Source organism: Silene latifolia, chromosome 9, assembly GCF_048544455.1.
Source record: "Silene latifolia isolate original U9 population chromosome 9, ASM4854445v1, whole genome shotgun sequence".
NCBI classification, from domain to species: Eukaryota; Viridiplantae; Streptophyta; class Magnoliopsida; order Caryophyllales; family Caryophyllaceae; genus Silene; species Silene latifolia.
This window is the reverse complement of record NC_133534.1, coordinates 95,884,302-95,893,635: the sequence shown is the minus strand read 5'-3', so window position 1 is coordinate 95,893,635 and position 9,334 is coordinate 95,884,302. Positions and strand designations below refer to the sequence as shown.

The following is a 9,334-nucleotide window of genomic DNA, read 5'->3' as shown; positions in this document are numbered from 1 at the left end:
ACTAAACACTTGTCATCAAAGTACTTAAGTTGTTAAGCACATGACAATGTAAAATTGGTAAATTAATTTGTTAGAAATTTTAATTAACCAAATACCACAAAAGAGTTCATCCTTGTAAAGGATTAACTAGGAATTTATATGAAGATAAGTCTTCATCAAGTTGAAATTCTTGAAGTTAGTGGGAGCAATAAGAAGTAAAGTATCTATCTTAATTGTTAAGGATAAAACTAGGCTCGAAAGAGAAGGTGTTAGACACTAAAATAGAGACAAATCCCTAATAAGTAAAGATCAAGGAAGTTGGTTGTGTGACACTGATCGGTCCGTTTCGTGTTCACAATTGAAGGTGTGGTCGTTGGGTCACGTCCGAATCAAAACACAATTTATAGCTTCACAAACAACTCTACAATTAGTAAAGAGGCAAGTAAAGGTCGGATCCCAAGGGACGGGTATTGAAATGAGATTTCTATTGCAACTAGTGGTGTCTAAGGGGTGTCAAAAATTGGGTTGATGTAGAAGGTCACTAAACTAATATAGCAATGGAAATAAACAAGCAAGATGAATTAAAGGGATGTAAACAATTGATTAAAAAGCACTAGGGTGTCATGGGATCATAGGGGAATCATGGGAATTGATCATACAAACATGTTCTCAAATTAATAAGCAAGCAATTATTGTTGTGATGGATTGAGTTGGGTTATATCTTACAATCCTAGGAAAGTTTGGGTCCCGGAGCCGGATCGATTAGATTGTACAACACCTACAAGTCGACTTAATCTTCCCTACTCAACAACATGCATGGTCTAATGAGACTCGAGTTGGGTTATGTCTTACAAGTCTCATTGAAAAGATAGAAGATGATAGTAAATGCAAGGATTCATAGGCTTAGCATTTCATCAAATATAACATGTGCATGAGTTGAGATCAAAACAAGCAAGCAAATAAAACATGAAAGCATATTAATTTAAGCATGAATCATTCCCCATGTTGGTTTCCCCTAATCACCCATTAACCCTAGCTAAGAGACTACTCACTCATTATCATGTTGATCATGCTAGCAAGGTTGTCAATCATACCAACAATATGAAACATGATGAATAAATGAAAGTAATTAACAATAATTAAAAGGGATTAAGAGAATTATACCTACTAATGATTCCAATAATAAAGCAAAGATAGAAGAAGTACTTGAATGCTTGATTGAGAGGTTGTCAATCTCCCAACAATAACCCAAATAATCTTCAATTACCCAAAATAAAGGATGAACAAAAGAGAGATTAAGGAAATAAAACTTGTATTAGAACTTGATTAATTGTTGATTACAATACTAAAGAGAGAATTGATTGATATTAACTACTCTAATTATTGATAAGAAGAACATGCTCCTCTAATTAGACTAATGGGGTATTTATAGTGGAAATTAGGGAGGATGCATTAGGGTTAACTAAGGGCTAAACTAGTAATTACACTTTTTAGATTGAGCAAGGAGGAGCCAGTATTTTTCGAAGGAAGGGCTTCTTTCTTTTTAACTTGGAGAAGAGGAAATCGTGCTGTACTGGAATCCGGGCGGAATAAGGTCGGGACGGGCGGATTCTGGCGATGGGGTCCGAGCGGATTCGAGGGAATCCGGGCGGATTGTGGAGGTGGAATCCGAGCGGATTAGAGGAAAGCCGCACGGATTGTGCAGCTGGGACGGCCGATTGGGGACAATCCGCACGGATTGTCACTCAAAGAAGACATCTTCTTCTTTTCTTCCCTTTTCTTCATAAATTCCTTGGGGATTTCCTTGGGGACTCAAGGATCCTTTCTCAACATTGCTCTTCTACTATAATATGTACAAAGGCCTTCTAATCTTGTCTCTCCTTGATGCTTGGTCATTGAATTTGATCAATTTAGTCTCGTTTTGCCATGAAAATGCAAGATTCTTACCCCTTTCCTACCAAGGGATCAAAATCTCAAAGAATATGCAAAACAAAGAACTAAAGATAAGAAATGACCCAAATATGCACTAAAAAGCATGGGAACAAGGCTAATTCGGGGGCTAAATATGCGCTAATTAAGGTCACATCAAATATCCCCAAACCGAACCTTTGCTCGTCCCGAGTAAAGTTGTGACAAAGACTAGGACCAATACTAACCTATCCTAATAATATAGCCGATATGAGACAATTAGCGGGTCTCACTCCGCCCCTTCAACTCACAACAAGACAACCATGAGGTAGGATGCCTTCTTGCAAGGCAAGGTGGGTCTTGCCAAAATGGCGACACATCCAAACATTACGCACACAAAATCACATAATGGATGCATCTACGAAAAGGAATAGCCACTTCCTCATCAAGTGGCGGAGGCACTAAAGAGGAACAAATTTAAGAGCATGTAATCCTTCACAAATACTAGTTCAACAAATTACTAAGTCTAAGAGGATGGCACTAAATCACCTCCAAATGGTGTTAAACTAGACTACTTTCGTCCTCAATTTCCAAATGCTTTCGTCAAGAGCGATCGGATGGTGGTGGAATGATGATCCCTATGATGCTAGTAGCATATGACATGACAAGTCTCGAATTCTCTACAAAAGTAAAGGTCATGGATCGTCCCAAGCTCGACCAAGTGGCTTGACAAAAAGGCTTTTTGGGAATGAAGTGCTCAAATCTTTATTCACAACGGGTGGATATGACTATCATTCAAAATTGTCCTCATTTCACTTTCACATTTCAAAAATTTAAGATGGGGTTTGTCCCTTCCGGGCTAGTGTCCTTTGCTTTTGCCAATCGCTTATTAGGCAACCGGTTAACCTCTAGACAATAGCTTTTCGGGGTGATAGTCACTCTGTCTCTGGGCGGCCGAATTCACAACCGTATGGGGGCCCAATTCAATGGATCCCGCACCAAAGCACATCGAAGTGGTACGCCTCCATCAAAACAACTTAAATTTCTCAACTTTCAACAATTCATAACATTTGAGGTTCCTTGGCATTAGATTACTTCCACATGACAAAATTTCTTTGAAATGAGCACTTCAAGCTTATTGATAGAAAATATTTTTGGGTTGCCTTACCACAAGGTCAATCAAAGTCACCTAGACAAGTTAACCAAGTCCACATCGCATCACGGGGTTGGATAGGTGACTCACATGCAAACCCTTGACTAGGCTTTCGGTCATGGGTCAAAAGACACTAGTATGACACTATCTAGGGTATTTTACAACCATTCTAGTAGGCAAAGTCTTAAGTTAAACAAGTATTTGTAATGGCTTAGTTGCTCTTGTCAAAGTTCCTAAATAGGCATTTTTCAAAACATTTCTAACATGCAACTACATGCCATGATGCAACTAATATAAACATCCTAATGCAAGTGATTCTATCAACTAATATGACATATAAACTAAATGCAAGTCCTAAGTTCACATTGTTATACCGCATCAATCAAAATAAAGCCACATAGTCATTAACATAAAGAGGAAAAAGGAGATTGGAAAGATCATACCATGCAGTCTTCATGATCCTCATGTCTTGGATGTGGCGTAGTCAATCAATGTGAACAAGGATAGAACAAACACAATATATACAAGACAATATATACAAGACTACAAAGGGAAATAAACATGTTTTTGGGTTTTCAAATTTCAAATTTTTATGATTTTTGAAATTTTTTCAAATTTTTTGGATTTTTGAATAAGAGTTAAATGTTAGAATTCCCATCCCCACACTAATATGGGCATTGTCCTCAATGGCCAAAATGATGGAAATTATGCAAAGATGATGCATGATTTCTACACTAAATGCAATCTACACTAAGCTACACTACATGATGCATGGTTTTTGTTATGACGGAGAGGATAATTTAAATTACCTCCCGTTGTGTATGCATTAACTTCCCCAAACCGAGTGAGACACTATTGCTAATGTCCAAGAATGGGTGTAGTTCATGCACACACTATGCAATGCATGAAACTAATTTGTCATTTTGGATTTTGAAAATGGGAACAATAAAATGAGAACACCTCAATGGTACCGAGGTTTGAGTCCTCTATGGTGCTAGGACTACTCCAACAATGATCAAAATTATAATTAAACCAAAGAGAGAAATAGACAAACCATGAGAGGGTAGGAGCCTCCAAGGCTTGCTAATCTTCCATCATGTTATCACCATCACTTTCCTCATTAGAAGTGGTCACATTGCCACTTCCCTCTTCACTTGCTTCTTCACTTTCTTCCTCATCTTGCTCATCATCATTTTCACCATCCTTTTCTCCTTCTTCACTTACTTCCTCATCAATGTTATTATCAACTTCTTCATCATTACCAACAACCTCATTGTCATCCGAAACGACCCTAGATGCACCCGGAAATAGGACTTCTCTATCCGCCCAACTAGGCAAAGGACATGATGGATCAAGTAGTCCTTGCCTAGCTAAGTGTAGGAGGGGTGGATATTGAGCCAAGTAATCATTTTTCCGGTCCTCAAAGGCTTGCTTGTGCATTGCTTGCATGAGAAAAGTCAAATAATCATTTCTAGCTTCAACTCCTTCCGGCTTGAACTCTTGATACTCAAAGGGGTAAGGTGGTATGACAATGGAAGAGGAGGGAGTTTCAAGATCACCATTTTGTTGTTGAATAATATACTCGGCCTCTTTAGAAAGGGGAAGTAGATAATTGATCCGGTGGACGCTTAGACGACAAATCTTTGAGGGCAAAGTGAACGATCTAGCTTCACTAGTGAGCCATCCATACTTAGTGTCAAGGGGGTTATGAGCAACCCACTTGTACTTGTGTATCATAGTATGCAAATCAACAAGATGACCACCCTCCTTTGCTTTGTACTTGTTATCCTTATTGAAGTTAGGATCAAAGTACTTAGCTAGGATAGTGACTAGGCCGCCATTGACAATAACGGTAGTGCCCTTCTTCCCACAATCAATGTTGAGCCATCTATCTACCAAGAGCCTCAAAGAATTGTAAGGCTTGGTGTGTACTCTTCCAATGTTCAAAGCCGATTCAAGGAGAATAAAATCAAGTTTGGTGAAATGGTTGGTATCTTTCCTTGCAATTATGGTGTTTTCCATGACCTTGTGCCATACTCTTATGCCCGGATGGTGGACCAAAAGAGCACGACTCGCATGAAAGTCCTCAAATTTCTTCCCGGAAATTGCCTCCCAAAGAGGTTCGGGGTCATACTTTCCATAATTCTTAAAATAACGCGGTTCGTCACTAAGACCCAAAATTTCACTCAATTCCCTAAAGGAAATGCGTCTACTAACATTAGCTAGACGAAACTCGAGATTCTCCCTACTCTCAACTTTGGTGACTTTCAAAGAACTCAAAAATTCCAAGGTAAGGGAGGGGTATGTCAATTCTTTTGATTCAAACAATTTCTCCAACCCCATGGCTTTGAAAAAGGCTCTAGTTTGCTCAAGAACACCCAATTTTTCTAAGGTATCTTCACATATAAATTTGGTGGATTGTAATGACTTCCTAGAAAACTTGGCAAAGGTATTTCTATGGGTTTCGGAAATAAAAGTTACCTCCGGATAATGCAAAAGTTGATCAATTTCCGGAGTAGAAGGTGTTGTTGCTCCCATAGAAGGTTGTTGTTGTTGTTGCACTTCCAAGTTTGGTGTTGCTACCACCATAGCCAATGCTTTCTTTGTTTGAAGAGCCTTTTGCCTTTGTGAGAGTGCCTTAGCCTTTGGTGCCTTTGTTGCCTTTGTTGCTCCCTTAGTCCTTGCCATTGATGAACTAACCAGGAAAAGAATGGAAAATCTTCAATTTGTAGTATGCCCAAATCGATTTAAAGGTGAAAGGCTTTGCCTTTATGAAATCAAAAATCGACCCAAAGGTTGAAGATTTTGTGCTTGGTTTTGATTTTTATTGAAGAAGGAGTGGTTGATTTGTTGTTAGAAGGATGATTTGATTTGTTTTTGGTGAATGTTGTTGAGGGATTTTGTTTTTGTGATGGAGAGGATGAGGGTTTTGATGTTGTGGGTAGTGTTTATGAATGAATGAATGAATGAAGGAAGGTGGGAGGGATTTTATAAAGACCGAAATTTTTGAACTGCAGGGGCAATCCGTGCGGATTCTGCTCTTTCTGGGTTTTATAAAACTCGCCTAAAGACGGGCGGATTCAGAAGAAGACGCTCGGATTTGCTTGATACGGGACGGGCGGATTTGCCTGAAGACGGACGGATTTCAGTCCAGGAAATTTTTCTTGTTTTCCTCAGCAGAGAAGACGGGCGTCTTCAGTTTAGGACGGACGGATTTGCAGAGACGGGCAGATTATATTCCAAGACGCCCGGATTCTCTTACAGTCAAAAATCTTCCAAAATCTCAGCTTATAAAGTCGTGCGTCTTCGACCCAGTACGCTCGGATTACTGAAGACTGGCGGATTCTCTGGAATCCGTTCGGATTCGACCCCTTGTACCCGGATTCAGTTCCATCCGTGCACAATGCATTTCCCTTACCATTCTTCTATTCTTTCTTCATGTCTTGTGTTCTTCATTGTGGGGGCACTACTAGGCATGGATAGCCTAGGCAATTGTCATCTCCACACTAAGCTAGAGCACTACACATCAATTGAAATTATTAGTCCCTCCCTCACTTCTCTCAAACATGACAATTATCTTGCTCAAAGTAAATAAAAATCCAAAGATGACAAAAAATGCAATACAAGAATTGAAATGTAAATTAGGGAGTTAGAAATATTTACAAGTGGTGGTTTAGGGAGGACTCCACCAAACTCTCATTCTTGATGAGATGTCAAGGGGGCATGTCCAAGGTGTTGTCGATGTTGCTCAACACCTTGAAAAAGTAATCGAAAGCTTTTTCATTATCATGGTAGAGGTCTTCAATAGACCTTGGCCCTTGCTGTCGGTCTTGATCGATGGCATTACTAATGTAGGGATTAAAAATCCCTTCAAATTCGTTGTCCCAAAGACCACAAACTTCATTAAGTTGATCACTGAAAATCTCTTGATTTGATGGAGACAACTCTCCCAATTTCTTCTCTTGGCCAATGAGGCCATTCTCTTCTTCCTTGATTGATTTTGATGAGCTTTGCAAGCTCTCCTTGTCACAATTCACTTGCTCTTTGAATGGAGCATCTTCAATTTTCTTCTTCCATTGGAGTTCCGATTTCTTCCTCTCATCCTTTCGGCTATAATGATCAATCATGAAACATGGTTCATGCAAACGAGGAGCTCTCATAGTCTTGTCAAGATTAAAGGTTATGCCTTCATCTCCCACTTCTAGAGTGAGCTCGCCATGTTTTACATCAATCACCGCACCCGCGGTGTGTAGGAAAGGTCTTCCTAGAATGATTGGAATGTTGGAATCTTCCTCCATATCAACAATGATAAAGTCCACCGGGATGAAAAACTTCCCAATTCGTACGGGGACATCTTCCCATATCCCTAATGGTGTCTTCGTCGATCTATCGGCCATTTGGAGTGTGATATTGGTGCATTTAAGCTCTCCCATCCCCAACCTTTTACTTACCGAGTACGGCATGACACTCACACTAGCCCCTAGATCACATAAGGCTTTGTTGATCATCGTGTCGCCAATGGTACACGGTATTGAGAAGCTTCCCGGATCCTTTAACTTTGGAGGTGAACTCCCTTGAAGTATTGCACTACTCACCTTAGTGAAGGCGATAGTCTCAAGCTTCCGGATCGACTTCTTCTTTGTGAGGATATCTTTCATGTATTTCACATAAGCCGGCAGGTGATTTATTAATTCCGTGAAAGGAATTGAGACTTCCAAATTCTTCACAATTTCCATGAACTTTCCAAGTTGATCATCAAATTTGGGTTTGGCTTGACGACTTGGAAAAGGGAGTCTAATCACAATGGGCTCCTTCTCCTTGACCTTGTCTTCATATTTCTTTGAACTTTCTTCTTCTGATGATTCTCCATCTTTGGAGCTTTGCACAATTTCTTCCTTATCACTAGCTTCCACAACTTCATCCTCAACTTGCTTCTTCGGTGCTTCATACCTTGTACCACTTCGCAAGTGAATGGCACTAACCGTTTCATGTCTAGGGGGATTACTTTGAGGTGGTAATTGCCCCTTTTGTCTTTGTGAGCTTGAAGATGCTAGTTGAGTCAATTGTGTTTCCAACATCTTGGTGTGAGCTAGGATGTTGTTGATGGTGGTTTCCTTTGCTTGGCTATCTTTTTGCATTTGAGTGAAAAATTCTTGTTGATTCTTTTGCATTTGGAGGACCGCTTTTTGGACATCAAAACCTTGGTCATTTTGGTGATTGTATGGATTTTGATTTTGGTAACCTTGGTTTTGATTGAAAAAGGGTCTTTGATTTTGGTTTCTCATGGGTGGTGGAGTGTATGTTGTTTGAGGGTTTTGAACATTTTGGCTTTTGTAGGAGAGATTTGGATGGAATTTGGTGTTTTCATTGTAAAAGTTGGAATAAGGGGTATCACTCTTGTATGCTTGGAAAGCATTCACTTGTTCATTTGTTCCCCTACATTCACCTTGGTCATGTCCCAAAGTTTCACAATTCTCACATATCCCACTTGGGATTGATGAGGATGCCGTCATGGCATTAACATGATGCTTTGATGATTTTGAGTTTTCTTCAAGTCTAGCCATAGCTTGTTCAAACTTCAAGTTGATTGTGTCAATGTGAGCACTAAGTTGAGCACCCAATTGAGTAACGGAGTCCACTTCATGCTTTCCTCCTCTAGTAGCCTTGCGAGGTCTACTATATTGTGAGTTATGGACCGCCATTTCCTCAATCTTGCTCCATGTTTGATTGTCATCAACTTCGGTGAACATTCCATTTGATCCCATATTGAGAATGTTCCTAGTATCTTCATATAAACCATTCCAAAATTGTTGTACCAAAAACCATTCGCTAAGTCCATGGTGAGGACATGAGCGACAAATTCCCTTGAACCGCTCCCAAGCTTCATACAAAGATTCTTCATCCCTTTGCTTAAAACCCGTAATTTGAGCTCTTAGCATGTTAGTCTTTTCCGGTGGGTAGAATTTTTTGTAGAAAGCTTGAGCCAACTTCTTCCAAGAATCTATTCCGAGGGTGGCCTTATCAAGGCCCTTCAACCATTGCTTCGCGGTGCCGATTAGAGAAAAAGGAAATAAGACCCATCTAATTTGGTCTTGAGTCACGCCCGTTTGAGAGATTGCATCACAATAGTCGCAAAAGGTTTCCATATGAGAATGAGGGTCTTGACTAGGCATCCCCCCGAGCTGGCTCCTCTCAACTAATTGGATGAAGGCGGACTTGGCAATAAAATTTCCGGTTAGATGTTGCGGTGTAGGAGTACCATTTGGTAGATTCTCCTCGGTGGGTACGGAGTGT

General features: G+C 40.0%; 1 non-coding gene across 1 annotated transcript; it reads left to right on the top strand.

Annotated features, from left to right (window-relative positions):
• The first annotated feature begins 8,872 nt into the window (after positions 1-8,872).
• LOC141604436 (small nucleolar RNA R71) lies at positions 8,873-8,979 on the top strand. Its single transcript, XR_012526135.1, has one exon. It is a non-coding gene; the product is annotated as a small nucleolar RNA R71 (small nucleolar RNA).
• The last annotated feature ends 355 nt before the right edge of the window (positions 8,980-9,334 follow it).